We start from the raw sequence: 18,373 nt of genomic DNA, 5'->3' as shown, positions 1-18,373 counted from the left end.
TAGCTGGGATAGGCTCCAGTAGACCCCCATGACCCTCTTCAGGACTAAGCAAGTTGGAAACTGACTGACTGACTAATTAAGACCACACCCCTGTTACCCTGTAGCTAGGATATAGCGGGTTGGATAATGGTTGGATGGATTGAAGCCAGAGCTTATTTTGGCAGCACTGGGTATATGGCAGAAAACAGCCCTACACTGGGTGCAATGCAAGTTCATCACAGGGCCCACTCACATGCACACCCACACTAACATTAAAAAAGGCTAATTAGGAAATCAAAACAAAGCATGCCCCCACCCACTCTAAATGAAGAAATTGTTGATATCGTACATAATATTAAGTAAATATGGCATAACCTTCATGTATGTGCAAGATGGGACTCCCTGTGATCAAACATGCACACAAAATTACTTCATTTCTTAAAAGAGTTAACAAAAATGCAATTGCACAGAAAAGGAGGACAACGGTTCAATTTGGCTATCGTTGTCTAAAAGTAAACACGTACACTTGAAATTTTCTAATAAAATCAATAATCTGACAGAATTCTGAAGGAACTATAAGGCAATGTTTTAACCATGGCACTAAAATGAGCAGATGGAACTTCCAAGGAACACTTACTGAAGTGCAGAGACTGACACTGTCAGCTCCACTTGAGGTACATATTTTTTAGCACATTGGGAAAAAGTGAGAAAGTTATCCCTTTAGTCCAGATTTAGAGACAGCCAGGGAGGAAACATTACTGTATGGGGCACCAGTACATCACGTGGTAAACCACACTGACCCATATTGAGGATTTTAGTACTCAAACTACAATTTACAAACTTCATATGTGGGAGAAAACTAGAGTACCTGGAGAAGACTCTCTCAGATATGGGGTAAACATGTATACTTCATACAAACAATGACAGGGCTAGGATTAAGACTCTGTCTTCTCTAGCTTTGGGTGACCAGCGTTAAGCAATACACCAAAGTACTGCCCACCTATTGATCTATGAATTGCTAATTAACTTAACATGTAGGTGTTTGGGAATGTGGGAGATAGATAGATAGATAGATAGATAGATAGATAGATAGATAGATAGATAGATAGATAGATAGATAGATAGATAGATAGATAGATAGATAGAAAGAAATTTGTCCCCAGGGAGAAATTTAGCTTCTTACAGAACTTCAATAAATAAATAAATATGTTTATATTATGACAAAAAACATACCCCGTCTCAAATACACACCAGAATGATTAAAAAGAAACAAAACATCTGATTTGGCTAAAGATATGAGATACAGTCACAGTGAGGCATTCTTAAGGTCTACTGCTGTTGGTATAAATGAGTTCCAGTAGCATTTCTACACACTTTTTCTGTACATTTTGTTGGCTCAAAGAATTCACTGTGCATAAGTGCACCTTATAATGCATTGCATGTGGTGTTCGCTCCTGTCTTGCACCAATGTACTGTATGTATAATATGTTCAGACTCCTCAGGGCCATGTAATGGAGGAAGAAAGATCATAAAACGGAAGTTCAAGTAAACTGTAACCACTCTGCAGAACTTTGACACACAATTCAATCTTGGATGAGGTGCTGTTGTCTGTTTTAATTTTCTGTATTCTATCTATTGTCCTTTGGATTTCTCAAGGTTTCTCCCACAATGGAAAGTCATGAAGTCAGGTTGACTAGAACCTCTGAATTTGACAGGTGTGAGGGGAATGTATACATAAGAGAAGACAATCCTGCAATAGGGTGGTGCTCATTGCGAAGTTGTTTCCTACCTTGTACATGTCGCTACCAAGATAGGATCAGGCCCCCTGGCAACTATGTGTTAAAAAAGTGGCTTCAGATAATGGGGGGATAACTTGCCTCCAGCTTTATCTCATAGTCTAAAAGCATGCTGTCAGGCAGTCAGGAAGCTTTAAATTGCAACAGTGTATAGATGAGGCTGTCATGGAATGGGCTTTCTTCTATGCAAAGTCTGAGCCTTTTAATAATGGCAGTAGTAATCTCTCGGACAGGACTCGTTTATTACATTCTCTATTTTAGTTGTTGCCAACAGATCACAGGTTCAAGATTCCAAGGATAAAAAGTAACCGCTTCAAATACTCTTAATTTTAATAAACATTCCTAGGCCTAAATCATAGGATGAACAGTTGGCATTTGCATCAATGATTACTCAAGTGTAAATGTTGGTATAATTTGTATGTGTAATAAGATGTAATGTTTCACCATAAGTCTAATGTTCATCGCTAATATTATATTTATTTGTACGAAGTTTACGTTTGATGGCTGCATTCTTTGTGATGTGTTATTAATGTTACATCTTGGAATCTCTGTCAAACCTGCAGACAAACCAAATTTCCCTCTTTGGACTGACTGAATTGACTCCCAGTACCATGTAATGCTGTACTGGAAAAAATGTAATAAAATAATAATAAAACACATACAGTGCATCCGGAAAGTATTCACAGCGCATCACTTTTTCCACATTTTGTTATGTTACAGCCTTATTCCAAAATGGATTAAATTCATTTTTTTCCTCAGAATTCTGCACACAACACCCCATAATGACAATGTGAAAAGTTTTCTTGAGGTTTTTGCAAATTTATTAAAAATAAAAAAACTGAGAAATCCCATGTACATAAGTATTCACAGCCTTTGCTCAATACTTTGTCGATGCACCTTTGGCAGCAGTTATAGCCTCAAGTCTTTTTGAATATGATGCCACAAGCTTGGCACACCTATCCTTGGCCAGTTTGGCCCATTCCTCTTTGCAGCACCTCTCAAGCTCCATCAGGTTGGATGGGAAGCGTCGGTGCACAGCCATTTTAAGATCTCTCCAGAGATGTTCAATCGGATTCAAGTCTGGGCTCTGGCTGGGCCACTCAAGGACATTCACAGAGTTGTCCTGAAGCCACTCCTTTGATATCTTGGCTGTGTGCTTAGGGTCGTTGTCCTGCTGAAAGATGAACCGTCACCCCAGTCTGAGGTCAAGAGCGCTCTGGAGCAGGTTTTCATTCAGGATGTCTCTGTACATTGCTGCAGTCATCTTTCCCTTTATCCTGACTAGTCTCCCAGTTCCTGCCGCTGAAAAACATCCCCACAGCATGATGCTGCCACCACCATGCTTCACTGTAGGGATGGTGCCAGGTTTCCTCCAAAAATGATGCCTGGCATTCACACCAAAGAGTTCAATCTTTGTCTCATCAGACCAGAGAATTTTGTTTCTCATGGTCTGAGAGTCCTTCAGGTGCCTTTTGGCAAACTCCAGGCGGGCTGCCATGTGCCTTTTACTAAAGAGTGGCTTCCGTCTGGCCACTCTACCATACAGACCTGATTGGTGGATTGCTGCAGAGATGGTTATCCTTCTGGAAGGTTCTCTCTCTGCACAGGGGACTTCTGGAGCTCTGACAGAGTGACCATCGGGTTCTTGGTGACCTCCCTGACTAAGGCCCTACTCCCCCGATCGCTCAGTTTAGATGGCCGGCCAGCTCTAGGAAGAGTCCTCGTGGTTTCGAACTTCTTCCACTTACGGATGATAACCTGTAACCTTCCCCAGATTTGTGCCTCGAGACAATCCTGTCTCGGAGGTCTACAGACAATTCCTTTGACTTCATGCTTGGTTTGTGCTCTGACATGAACTGTCAACTGTGGGATCTTATATAGACAGGTGTGTGCCTTTCCAAATCATGTCCAACCAACTGAATTTACCACAGGTGGACTCCAATTAAGCTGCAGAAACATCTCAAGGATGATCAGGGGAAACAGGATGCACCTGAGCTCAATTTCGAGCTTCATGGCAAAGGCTGTGAATACTTACTGTATGTACATGTGCTTCCTCAATTTTTTTATTTTTAATAAATTTGCAAAAATCTCAAGTAAACTTTTTTCATGTTGTCATTATGGGGTGTTGTGTGTAGAATTCTGAGGAAAAAAATGAATTTAATCCATTTTGGAATAAGGCTGTAACATAACAAAATGTGGAAAAAGTGATGCGCTGTGAATACTTTCCGGATGCACTGTAAATACTGTGTTTTTCTAACTACTAACAGTGCTTATACTATACTATAGGGTGCCACCACCATCACTGTGCAGCATTCACTTAGATTATGCGACAAGCAGCTATTTTTGTGCCAGTGCACTCACAACACAACCTAATCTTTTCAAAAGATTCCCAGGGATCTTTTATAACCACAGAGTCAGGATCTGAGTTTTAAGTTTCATCTGACGGATGGTGCCAATTCTTACAGCACAGTGTCCCAGTCACTGCACTGTGGCATTGAGATTCACACCTAGACCACAGGGTAAGTACCCCTGATGGCTTGACAAACACCTCTTCAAGTAGCAGCCCAAGTTTTTCTGAGATGGTCTCCCATCCATGTACTGGCCAGACCCAAACATGCATAGCTTCAGGTGGATTATCAGTTCTGAAGTGCAGCTAGTATGGTAGACTGGTTGATAGAGAAAGGATGACCACAATCAGGATAGGAAAAGCATAATGCCTTAACACATGGAGCTTGCAAGCAGAAAGACTATAGAATTATTTGCACCACTGTTTGTGTATATCATATTGTGTGTTTAGATACGTGTCTGTTAAAATTACGCGATTTATTATAAAAATAATTTGTAAATCACTCTCCGCATGCCCATTGATAATAATAAACTGAACTTAAAACAAACGAGAAGCAATGCCAGTGGAGCAACAAGAGCGCACTGCTAAAATGCCTAAGATCCCGGCAGTCCCCTCCTCCTCCTTCCCCGCTGATTTCAAACCTTAATGTATTCTAAGGCACACAGACCTGACCTAGAATTCCTACTTAGGATTCAGACTAAACCATTCGAGTCCAGGGGAGGGGGAGTCGTATTTGACTGCGTAATAAGGTGACTTCAGCGACTCTTCTTCCCAATCATGTTTTTTGAGATATAAGAATTGAATAAATAAATGACCACACGCTATCTATAAAAATAACCCGTGCGAAAAATCAAGTCAGATCTCCAGATTTTCTCATTTAGGTTGTTTAATCTATCAGCTGCTGTTTACATAATTATGATTGTATTTTTTTAATTAAAAAAAAAACGCAATTTTGCAACAGTTGGCAATCTAAGCTTAAAGTATAACGACACATACCCGTCATATTTTATTAAATATGAACATTCTACTATAGGTTATTTGATTTTTAGTGAATTTCTGCGCGTGTTATTTATTGCACTACAAGTAAGGTATAGTCGACATGAAATTAGGAAAGTAGAAAGCTGTGGGGCTTTGCGTCTTGCCCGATTTAAATATCTGCTCTCCTGTGTAAACAGCGCGTTGCGGATCGAAGCGAAGCTCATTGAGAAACGCGTCTATTTGCCTTTGATTAAAGAGAGCAAACAGAAAAAGAAGTATGACGGCAAACGGAGACCCGATCAAGCGCTAAAAGCAAAAATCACAAGGGATTGCTTAAAGGCAGAGACTACAGAGTGGACGAGCGCAACTCAAGAACTTTTTAAAGTTGCGCACGCACGACGACAGAAACAAATGTTGGCCTCGTCTATTTAAAAACAAGAGATATGCTTGCCTCTGCCGCCCGCTTCTGTGTGTCTCTCTCTCGCTCCCCCTTTTGACGGAGGGAGCCCCCATGTAACGTGCAGTTCCCAGCTCTTCAACGAAAACGCTTTTTTTGTCTTTAAATGTTAGGACTAGACTTGTTTGAACTCCCCTCCCCCTATCCTGCAAGTTTGGCGAAACAGGAACAACTTCTTTGAGAGAGAGAGAGAAATTGCATAAGTTTGAAACTTCTTGGAGAAACTTTTTTTTTGTTGGAGGGATACGGAGACGGAAGCTGTGATTTTTTTTTTTTTAATCACCACCGCCACCCCCCCCCCTACACTCACACAAAAAAAAGTTCAATCCGTTCCTGTTTTTCAAGGTTTATTTAGCGGCGTCTGCTTGTGTGGAGGGGGGGTGACAAGGATCAGGAAAAGGAATTACTTTTTTGGGGAGGAGAGGGAATGGGGGGAACAAAGATGAAATCGAGGGATCCCGTGTTTGACTGAAATTTCCCTGGAATGGATGTACCTCATTATTATGGAATGTACTCTGTGTCTATTAAACAGCGGGTGAGTCTTCTTCTCTCTCTTTTTTTAAGTGTTTTGTTGAAGCGTATTTTCTGCTTTTTATTTTGTTTTTGTTCACACCGTGGAGAGTTCCAAGGGGGTTGCACAGTGCGAGCATTCGCCCGGCCTTGCTTGTTGTTTTTTTTTGAGTCGAGCCTTATGTTTCATTAGAATTCAGTGTTTGTAAAGCGTCTGCAGTTAGAGTAGTGTGGGGGTGCAGAACAGATTTGTGTGTTTTCAAACTGAGGGCGGGTGCTACACTGTTAAATTGATTATAGTTATTTTTGGGTTTACTGTTTGTGTTTTTGATTCTTCACCCCCCTCCCATATCATTATGATTGCCATTTAAGATTTAAAGAGGTCCGCGTCTGTGGTGCGGTTGCACGTGTCCGAATGTGAGCGTCAGAGCGAATGGCAGCTTTTTAAAAGGCTTTATTTGGAAGCTTGTCCTCTGTTTTGATAAAAACCCAAATCCTCACCGTTTGTGCAAAGCTTTTGTTTCTTCTGGCCTTCTCGAATACCTGCGATTTCCGAGAGTGGATTTTGTTTGTTTGCCAGTCAGGCGAGCCGCAAATAAAGTAACCAGCGTGGCTACCTTGTTTCCGTTTTTATTGCTTTCTAATTTCTTTAAACCGAAGATGCTTGTAAGAGTGAGATGAAACTTTTTGCACTGTAGATTGTGTACATTTTATATCGAAATGCTTGGTTTAAGCAGGAGTGAGTGGGGACGATACAAGCACGCTTGTGTGTGTGTGTGTGTGTGTGACAGACAGAAAGGAAAAGAACGCCCCGGAAGAAACCCGCAGAAATCCGGCCGAGGTGCTCACATTGCCAGTGCGGGAGACGGGCTCAGTGGCCACAAAGCCGGCGCTGCCACCCCGCAAAGCCACAGGCCCGGCTGAGGTGCACGTTCATCTGATCTGTTTTCATCTTTTTCGACTCCACTTAGTGAGAACTCGAGGCGACATTCTGGCTCACGCGACTGGTAGCCACCTTGGATGTTCGGTGTCCACTTTTATCACTTTTTGAAAGTGGCACACCGTTTCAGGTCCTGCTGCTTGGTTTACGTCTAAGCACAGGTTATTATCCTGGGAATGCGCTATTATCATATTTTTTACAAAGCCATGAGTTTAACGTTCAGTTTACTGTTGTATAGCGCCTTTACTTCTACAGATACGTCAGAATTGAGTCTAGTTACAATCGTTCAAAAAAGAGTGAAATCAGATAGAGCATGGTATTATAAAACGAATGTGGTGTAATCCTAAAGCCAAAAAAAAAAACTAGATTACAAAATAAAGTGCACCACTTTACCATTTACAAACATTACCTTTTAAGAGTCACCTAGTACTAAAGATGTAATAAGTGAGCACATTTCAAAATAAACCGTAACAATTATCAATAGTGTAAAATGTCTTTATTACTCTTACCATTTGTAAAACCAAGTGAATGTGTTAATTTTATTTCATATTCTTATTAAAAGTAAACAAGTTTAGTATGAAGTTTACATATTTCAAAACTAATGAACATTGATTATTAAATAATGAATTTAATGAGATAGTTGATACATCAACTAAAGACACCACATTATAAAGAAAGAAAAACTAATCAAAGTATGTTCCTGTAGAAATTTAGCATATTAAAACATATTCTGAAATATTTGCTTAATTCTTAAATGAATTTTCCACCAAATTTTTTTTATGTTACTTACCCTACTAGTTTGTAGTGGTGGCCAATAAAAATTGTTAATGTCATGTTTTTGTGGAGAAATTGCATGACAAAAGTACTGATTGAATCCATCCTAATAGTGACCAACGCTGGACAATCGCAAGCAATGTGAAAAAAGCCTGGATTCTTGACCAATGAAAAAGGAGGAGAGGCTGATTATCAGTTATAAAAGCACAGAATTATGGGACTGTGTCTCTTATTTATCTTGCACTGTGTTTTCCGGTAGTAAGTATTAGTAATATTTTAGCAAAGAGCATACACAGGGATGACAGATATGAATTATGTGGCATGGGTTATAGGAAAATTTTTTTTTATTCATATGTTCAGAAGCAAACTGTTTGTGTAGATGGACACACATTAAGAAAACACAAAATACATTGTAGATTTATTTTGAAATCTAATAAGTGTAAATACTACAACTAAATAATATACAAACAAAAGTACACATTACTAAATGAAGTGTAAGGGCAGATAGAACTCAATTACAAAGTAAATCTACGATAATCAATTACTGTATCTTCACACTGACTACAACAAATGTGTACATCATAAGCTATTAAAATACCACTTAATTTGAGTTATGCTCACAAAAGCTACCTAAAAATGAAAACATTAAGTATATAATCATTTTTAGAGTAGTAGTATAGTAACAGTATAATGCCCTAAACATAAATGTGAAATTAGTTTTCAACAGTTGCATATATGGGATAAGCTAATAGTGAGGGAAAGAAAATAAAAGCCCAATTTGATGCAGAGATTGGAGAAATAAGTGTGGTGTGTCATGGTCATTTGAAAGGATCAAAGTCCAAGGTGAATGGCCATACAGTCCCTAAATAGCTTGAAATAGAAAAAGATTTCCTTTTCTCCCCTCTCTAATCCAGCTGTGCAATCAGCATGTGTTGTGGAATTATTATATACTAATGTTTAAAGCCAGAAGCTCCACTCTTGTTTAAATTGATCTCTCCTTGTGTGATTTTATTTATGTATGTATTAATGTCCAAGAAGATGGAATTGCAGGTCAACCTGGCCTACAAACACATGTGACACACTTTTGTCTTTTGCATTCCTCTAACTGGACATATACAAGTTTGTAAAATTAATAGATGGTGCAGGGCCCTAAATGTCAAGGTTACAAGTTCAAACACCCTTTTACTGGTAGAAGCCCTGTGCATGCCTTTGTTGAAGTTTTCTGAAAGTATTGTTTGTAAAAGTTATTGTACCATCTGTAAAGTGCCTTGGGCTCACCACTCATTGGGAGAAGAATAATTTTTTTTTTTAGTATACAGTGATCCCTCGCTATATCGCGCTTCGCCTTTCGCGGCTTCACTCCATCGCGGATTTTATATGTAAGCATATTTAAATATATATCGCGGATTTTTTGCTGGTTTGCGGATTTTAATTTCTGGTACATGCTTCCTCAGTTGGTTTGCCCAGTTGATTTCATACAAGGGACGCTATTGGCAGATGGCTGAGAAGCTAGATTGCTTACTTTTCTCTCTCTCTCTCTTGCGCTGACTATCTGTGATCCTGACGTATGGGGATTGAGCAGGGGGGCTGTTCGCACACCTAGACGATACAGACGCTCGTCTAAAAATGCTGAAAGATTATCTTCACGTTGCTATCTTTTGTGCAGCTGCTTCCTGAAACGACATGCTGCACAGTGCTTTGCATACTTAAAAGCTCGAAGGGCACATATTGATTTTTGACTGAAAAACAAACTCTCTCTCTCTGCCTGCTCCTGACGGAGGGGGTGTGAGCTGCCGCCTTCAACAGCTTTGTGCCGCGGTGCTTCGCATACTTAAAAGCCAAACAGCCCTATTGATTTGTTTGCTAGAGATTGTTTTCTCTATCTATGTGACATTCTGTGCTCCTGACACGCACTCCTTTGAAGAGGAAGATATGTTTGCATTCTTTTAATTGTGAGACAGAACTGTCATCTCTGTCTTGTCATGGAGCACAGTTTAAACTTTTGAAAAAGAGACAAATGTTTGTTTGCAGTGTTTGAATAACGTTACTGTCTCTCTACAACCTCCTGTGTTTCTGCGCAAATCTGTGACCCAAGCATGACAATATAAAAATAACCATATAAACATATGGTTTCTACTTCGCGGATTTTCTTATTTCGCGGGTGGCTCTGGAACGCAACCCCCGCGATGGAGGAGGGATTACTGTAATACAGATTTTACAGTATTATTAATCTTTTATTTCCATTTAATTCATAATGTTTTGTTCTTAAACAGTTATTTTGAGGTATCAAAATTGTAGATGTGTGTACAACAGGGTTACTGGGACAAACAAAAAAATTAGGATGGCAATTGCAATGTTATTCCTTTTGGCATGGGCATAAGGACAACAATACATTTTACAGTCAAGGCAGGAGAATTCTGTCCATCCAGCTTGGTAGTGGTGGTGGTGGTGGTGGTGGTTGGGATCATGCACTGATATAGTGCTTTGCTGCACCCACCACACAACGAACCACCTCAGGATTCCAGTTGGATTTTTTAAATTGTTTGTGATTGTATTTGTGAATGAAATGTGGTCTGTTGGGTGAGAAATTGCTGTTTAGTCAGAATTTGTCCTTTGGTCATATTTCATGAGACTGTTATAAATCAGGTGGCTAAGTGCCACGTACTTTAGTCTGATTGGACACTTCTGTCATGTATATGCAACTTCAAGGAGTTCAGAATAAAATCGGAACATGTTGTATTTTAAATATTCTACTAGGGTTGGCTGTATTATGTGAATTTGTTTTTTTAAAATAGTTTCCATAAAAAGATTTTGTGATTTGCATGTTAGATGTAGAATAAGTACTTATTTGTTTTAAATGCCCAGCAATAAAGGTCTCTTTACAGCTATCTTTAGAAGCTCCTTATGCATCAATGCCAATGTCACATTACGCAGCTTCTAGCCAGTACTTGCCAATAGCAGTTGCTGATCTCGTCATCAGACCATGTCAATTTTCATGACTGAAAATCACCAGGCATGCAAATGTGACTTTGTGATGACTTTACTGCACCCTTTCTTTGTCAGCCAATAGCATGCTGTCTGATGGACCCAGTACTGTACAAATGGTTAATGGGTATGGCACATTTAGCCTTATTCTTGGCTGTTTTTCTTTTTTTCCATTCTGTTTTGTAAGGCATTGTACTTCATTCATTGGTTGTCGGCGCTCATGCCCACAAGCCTGCCACTTTGACTAAAGACAAAATCATACTAGTTTGATTTTGTCAGGGTGAGTTGCAAACTAGATGGAGTGAGTCGCTTGGTATTTTGGACTACTCTACTGGCCTTTATAGGAGTGCGCTACTGACTGCCTCCAACTTGATAAAATTATAAATGAAGGCCTCGACTGAAAATTACTGGGAAAGCCATCCACATGGCTTTAAGACTTAAATCTGGCCTTGGTTTTACCTTACCATTTTTCAGCAAAACAACTAACCTATGTCAGTAATTTATTTTACAGTATATTTTATAAAAAAGTGAGTCACTGGGTAGTCTCTAAAAAGCACATTAAAATGCACATAGGATGGGATTCCTAAATACACAATGTAAATTTAAAAATAAGTGCCCACTGATTGTTGTTACGAGGTTTAAAAAAAAAACTGTGTTCTTTGATACCCGTAAGTGTTCTTTGATTTATTAGAAGCAAATATTGGAATAAACATATTAGAGGTTTGTTTGTAGATATTCTTGCTGCGTAACGGTGTGTCACATGTTTGCACCCATAGAACTTTTTACACCATGAGCATGGGTCGACTGTCAGTTACATATATCCTGCCCTGTTTTGGTTTAGAATCAGAGTTGCAGTGTCGGTGTATGTGATTTAGCACTGTAGAGGTGTGGCTACAGTGTTGTACTGCCAATGGGATCAATGTGAATTGCTGAAGAATTGATATCCAGTTGATGGTGCCCTTTGTAAATTCTAAAGACATCTTAAAAATAAAAAAAAAACACCTATATGTTGTGTGCTGTTAAATGCCGGTGTTTACTGTGGGCCTCTTCTTAAAGAAAAATGTTGAAGGGTGCCCCCGCATTTCCAGTACTGACTTGTATAACCTTGCAGTTTCTGCACATTGTGCCACTTCTCTTTTCAAATATACCAATCATACAAAAAAGAAAAAGGATCCTCAACGTATTGATCTGAGTAGGGATAAACCTAAAACCTTGGGTTGAATTAATCCTTCAGTAAATTACAAGGTTGCTTGTATGATTACTGCCATTATTAGCTTACTTGTTTTGTCAATTAAAGAAAATGTCATTACTGCAAGGGTTAGATTATTTTATTCACTTAATTTATTTTACAGGTATATTTATTTTATCATAGTATATTGAGTTAGTTGATTTTCTGTTCTGTACTTATCTTGTACTGTGGTACCCTAAGCATCTTATTTAATCCAGAAGTTCTTTGTAGAAATACAGCAATATGTGTATTGTACCTTTTTAACAGTGTGTTTCATTGGAAAAAATAATGTTGAACACAATTTATAGATTATATATGGTAATGGTTCTTTTTCTAAATTTGCTTATTCAGGATCAGTGTCCTTACGTATTTCTTTATAATATAATGCTAAGCGTACATTTATTTTTTTATTGCAAGTCTGTGTGTTGTATAGTGACTTTGATTTATCTCATAGTTGTCTGATTGGAGGGAGGCTCGAGGGAGTGCAGCTTTCTTTCTCTGTTTATATCTTCTATTTTGCAGAATGAAAACTATATGTCGAATACTTTACTTTGAGTTTCGCCCCATATTTCTTTGCTGTAACTTTGTATATTTTGTACAATTACATATATTTTATATTTCAGCTGTATTAGGTTAAGCACATTTAATTATTGCAATAGTGTGTTTTTATTACAAATTGTAAATGTGTACAATTTATTCATCATTCATTATATATTTAACTTTTTTTTAAATATGCAATAGATATAGTTCAAGTGACGCATGTAAAATGGGGCTCGAGTTTGTTATATGGAGGCATGTAGCAAATCCCTTGGGACTTTCTCTTTGAAAGACGATGATAGAATTGTGTTAAACTGAAGATGTGGAAGTTTTGTCCAAGAGATTTTTTTTTTTTTGTTTTTTTTTTTGTGTATGTCCAGGTGGTGATATTAGTAGGCTTGGTTACGTAAATGCCTGTGAAGAGGGTCAAAATGTTAGTCTTCACAAGACTCCATTTATCCAGATCTGCCTGATAAAGTATCTGAGAGAGCAGTGTAAACTCAGTGCTTAAACAATTGCTGTTTTATTTCCATTAGATTTACAAATTATGTTTCTTTTGTTTTGTGTATAGTATAAAATGATGCACAGTAAGAGTGTTTATTACTTGCTTTAGTTTTAACACTGGCTAATGGTGTTACACAAGCAAAAGCATTTATAACTCTATGAATGATGGATGTTTTTTGCTGTCCATCGAGTGGGTACTTGCTTTCAGACAGAAAAAGTGACAGCTTCAGTCAGGAGTGGTGTCACTGCATAATCTACCTGTTTTCATATATATGTATACATGTACTAGCAGGAAACCTGACACAGCAGCAACTTGTTCTTTAATTATTAATACTTGCCCTGAATCATCAGGCTCTCATCAAGTTGTTATATGACATTAGGAGGTTGTCCAGCTCTAGCCTTCTAATAAAAGTTGGTTTGTATTTTATTTATTTATTTTTATTTTATTTTTTGCTATCTTGGGTCTGTGTTTTTGCATTAGTTCATAGGAGCAATGTATTGCAATCTAAGAAGTTTGTGTGCAAAGATATCAGGTTTGATTAACTCGAATGAACTTGCAACTTTTCTGTTTTAGTAGCATTTGAGCCAATATAGTGTAAATGTAAATTGTATATTTCTGAGCTTCTGTTAGGACTTTATGGTGCAAAGATTTACTGTCTGATTATTTAAACGTGTACATATGTGGTCAGTTAAGGGTGAACAAAGGCAAATGATAGAAACACGATGAAATTAACCAAAGTCGGAGTCACTTTAAAGTATATTTTCCACCCAGTAAGTAGCAGACATTCACCAAAGAAAACTTTTAGACATTTTAAAAAAAAATGCTTGAAAATCTAAACTGATAATTTTTTGCTATAGTTTGGTGGAAAGTAGTGGTGTCAAACTGAGGTCAGCATCAATTGCATGACAGCATCTACAGTTGGATATGCAGTTGTAGCTCAGACAGGTTCCTGCATTTGAAAAATAACATTTGATTTTTTTATATACATTTTTAGCAGTCTATAACTTATTTGCAATGTTTTCAATGCAGTATAATGGAACAAGTGCAAAATAATTTGTCTTTCAAAAATATGTAAGATTTTCAGTAGGCTCACCCCATGTCCACCATTTCTATCTATAAACCTCTGCAAGGCTCAGAGCCAGACTCCTTCTGAATTGTACTGTATAAAAATGCACTGTTCAAATCTGTACATTATTAATGAGTTTTGTTCATGTGGCTATTTGTGATCTGGGACGGTAACTGTTGCAATTCAGACTCAATGCATTTCACAGTGTGGTTGTACGGTAAGGGTGGTCTTTAACAGGTAGCATGTGTTTTCTTTAAGGACAAACCAATTTTTTAGCCCAGCTTCATTTAATTCTGCTATGTTGTTCACAAGTACTTTTTCTACCTCTCAGCCTATAGAGATAATAAGCATAACACTGCTTCGGTGGAGCTATGCCACATGTGTGTGAAATTCCCATTATTGTCTATCTTGTATATGGTATGACCCCCTTCAGTCTGCTTCTCTATGACTGGCTAGTTTTAACTCAGTGTCTTGCTTGTAAGTGTATTTCTGGTAGTGCTGGGCGGTATGACCAAAATTCTATATCTCGGTATTTTTCAAAATTATACCGGTTTCATGCTATTTAACGGTATTTTTTTCCCAGGCATGAGTGGATGTTAACCACATTTTCCACTGCAATTACTGCAGTAGACTGGCTAAGAATAACCTATTCCACTGTCATGAGAATTGTTCATTGTACAAAAAAACATTTTAATGTGCACACAGGTATTAATACAGGTTTGCATGGCCCCATAAAATGATGGTTTTCAAGGGGTTGGCACTAATGAAGAGAAGGAATCGCATTGCATGACAGTTGCAGTCAAAATATAGAACCTTTTTATTGAACAAATTTTGCAAACAACTTAAAACTATAATTTTGACAACATATTTTCAACCATCCAAAGAGGTGCTTGTCAAATGTTGTATCACACTGAACATGTCTTAGAAAAGGAATAAATAGTAAATATTTTTTGTAAACCAACTACACTGTTAATATTTACAGGCTCTGTCCACTGACACGTTAACCAACGCCATTACAATCCATGTAGCTATCTCGATCCACCGCTTGCTTTTTTTGTTGTAGGCAGTACCCCTAGCAAACGCGTTTATAAGTGACATCTGACTCGAGTGTCCTCTACGTCCTCAGGTAAAACTAAAAAAGCTAGAGGGTGCCAATCTTAATTCCATACATTCATGGTACACCAAAGCATGTTTGCGGCTAAGGTAGTGCAGCAAATTGCTCATGTTGCCGCCTCCGGCGACAACTTTAGCTCAACAGCATTTGCAGTAAATAGTTATTTGCTCCACATCCGACCTGTTAAAACCAAAGTATCTCCAGACAACAGACACGGCTCCTTTTTTCGGCAAAAGTTCTTCTGTGTCATCATGTTCAACTTTATCGTCTGCTACAGCTTAAGTTTCTGAATGTTCTCTGTCCATTTTCATCACTCAATACCTCCACTAATGCATATACTCAGTTGCATGCATGTTTAGCGGTGTAGCAGTGAAAAAGGTCCCCCTTTAAAACTGTTTCCTGCTGCACCTTGTTCCAAACGTTGTTTAGGCTATTTAAACCGGTATTGCGGTTTAAGAAAAATCAATATCATAACAAAAATAAACGGTTTTCGGTATGAACCGGTATACCTCCCAGCACTAATTTGTGGTATATTAATATAAAGGGAGAGGTGCTGAGGAGGTTGTCTCATTTAGTAAAAGTTGAGTCATCAGAAAAGGGATTGCTCCTTAATGTGATAACTGACTTGTTGTGAAGCTGGTAGAGCTGATTTGTACCACAGCTTTTATTGCTGAATGATACTGGGACCACCCTGCTCAGTGTACACATAGGCCCAATATTTCTAGTTGTACATGTTTTTCATATCTTCTAGTACTAATTAGTTACTTCGCTTACATCTGTTTGGCAAAATTGGCTTACATATTTGCACAAAGACTTTATGCAATGTGCCATTGCTTTTTGTGTGAAGTGTGCCTAATTTATTTTAAGGAATGTAAGGTTTGCCACATTTTAGAGTATATAGGGCTTAGAATACAAAATGTTTATATTTTTAAATGTTCATTTTATTTTGTGATTTTATTTTTTTGTTTCTCTTTAGTAGTGCAAGTGGTTAGCACTGTCACTTCTTGTATCAGGTGTCCTGGTTTAGAATCTTTTCCTTGGGGTGCTTGTTTCCTTCAAAATCAAAATGTGCAGTTTAGTTTGACCTGTCCCTGGTGTGAGTGTAGATGTGTGCATGAACGGTTGCTCAGTGCCTTGTGCTGCCAAGATGGACCCCAGCCCTCTGTAACCCTGAACAAAATTACCCCGGCTTGAGAATGATATGATTTTTGTATTTGACTTGTATTCTATTCTGTTAATGTTCACTATCTAAAGTATCTTTTGGCAGCGATTGATGTTAAAGTTGCTGTCAGAATTGAAGTTTATTTTTGTAAGTTTGTACATTTTTAATCAAACTTTTTTTCCAAGGTTTTAAATTTTGCAGTAATATAAATATTGCTTTTCTAGGAAGTAATGGGTCAGGTTTTCATGGATCACCCTGTATCTCCAAAACCCCTACTGATTTAATTGTTAATTATTGATCATTTCATCCAACTTTCTTTGAGCACACAAGCAAATGGAATGTCTGTTAGTAAGTCTCAATTAAGAGCACAGTTCATACTTGGACATTAGTTAGTGCCTGGTAATAATGACCATGTGCTTAACCCTTCTAAGAAAAGTACTTCCTTAAATATTAAGAGCATCAAAAAGACACCAGTAAATGGAAATGTAACCTTACATATAAGGGACTGAATGCAGCCTTGTGATTTTTTTTTTTAAAGTGCTAGAAAGCAATGTAAATCAGAGCTAATATACCTTTTCAAAGAGGTTGGCTCACACTGATACTTGGAATGCAGAACTAGCTAAACAGGAATGCTGCTTACATACATTGTTCATTTTCAGCCATGAGTTAGCCACTGCTTTAGAGGGTTAGCTAATAAATATTTGTAGTCATAGTCACTGAACCTCCAGGACCAAATGAGCTGATTTATTCTTTGTACCTTGGAGTAACAAGCTGTGCAAAAGAATTTTGTTGTCATGGCGTAAGGATTTGATGCTGTCATCTTAATATTATGATGAAAGGATTTGCTTGTAAAATTATAGCCTTATTAAGCTGTATAAATGTTTACTTTAGACCATTAAAAGGGGGGGACATGTGTGCAGCTTGCTAGTGTCTGTGCAATTCCTTTTTTTTTTTGTTTTGTTGGATACCTAAATATTTACTGGACCTTGGTGTATTGTTCTTGAGCTCTTACTATCATTCATCAGTTACATACATTTGGTTCAGTGAGTTATATCCTAGTTTGATGCTTGGTAAACCAAATGCTTTGTTTTAAATTGTTTTTTTAGAGTCTACCATTATAATTTTGTACTACTTTAATAAAGCATCTAGTGAAGGTACTCCTTATGAAACACCTACTAAATCATTTATTATTACCTCTGAAGACTACAGCGATTTATATGTAAAATGTGTGACTTAGAGTTGATCTGTGCTTACACCATTAATGCCACGTAATTGCAATTATTCATTGTGAGTGTTTGCTTTTGTCATATAAATGGGCTTGAAATGTAGAAATATACATTTGGTCATTTTAACAGATACAAGTCTTGGGATGTTATTTACAATGTTTGTTTTATTTAAAAAAAAAAAACAAAAAACTGCATTCAAAAATATTACAAAAATTCTTATGTTCATTTAGAGGATGCATTTTGGTTGCTTCTGGTAGTAGTTACAAATTGAATAAAAAAAAGATGCTTACCATCAAGTGTGCTCTTTTACCAAAGCACTAATCAGACTTGGCTCCTACTAGAGGGAAAAAAAAATCAGTGCTAGTGCTTCATCTAGTAGAGAATAAAAGCTGTTTCAAAGAGCATGCTCATTGTTGCCCAGTGAAAAGGGGTCAATATTCCACGATGAGATGTCTAATACAATATGAACCTTACAAGGTATTATTTTAATTTAAATTGAGACTTTATTTATTCCACTCTATTATTAGCATGGATAATTTGAGCACTGTGGCATAAGCAAATGTTTGCTGTATGTTGGTGATACACGTTAATGTGTAATAATGGCTTTTTATCTGTTTGGTAAGGTGGTATGTTGGAATGAATAATTTATAAAGTAATTCAGGATAAGTTGGTGTTTCCTTTAACCTGTGTTAAATAAATAATAATAATATGCAGTCCTCTTCCTAATACAGATACATTTTCCCATCATCATTTGCATTATTATGCACAG

At 37.6% G+C, this 18,373-nt stretch overlaps 1 protein-coding gene across 3 annotated transcripts in view; it reads left to right on the top strand.

Moving 5' to 3' along the window:
- bcl9 (BCL9 transcription coactivator) overlaps window positions 1-18,373 on the top strand; it is a 554,068-nt gene that overhangs the window by 313,481 nt on the left and 222,214 nt on the right. Inside the window, exon 1 of one of the 3 annotated variants that reach the window (XM_028800793.2) lies at window positions 5,862-6,092. The exons of the other annotated variants lie outside the window; for them this stretch is intronic. The gene's annotated coding sequence lies outside the window, so the exon portion shown is untranslated. Of the gene's footprint in view, window positions 1-5,861; window positions 6,093-18,373 lie in introns of those variants that run through there. 3 annotated transcript variants of the gene reach the window in all.

This window comes from Erpetoichthys calabaricus, chromosome 4 (assembly GCF_900747795.2).
Source record: "Erpetoichthys calabaricus chromosome 4, fErpCal1.3, whole genome shotgun sequence".
NCBI lineage: Eukaryota > Metazoa > Chordata > Cladistia > Polypteriformes > Polypteridae > Erpetoichthys > Erpetoichthys calabaricus.
Note: the sequence above shows the minus strand (reverse complement) of the source record. Positions and strands in the feature narration are given on the sequence as shown.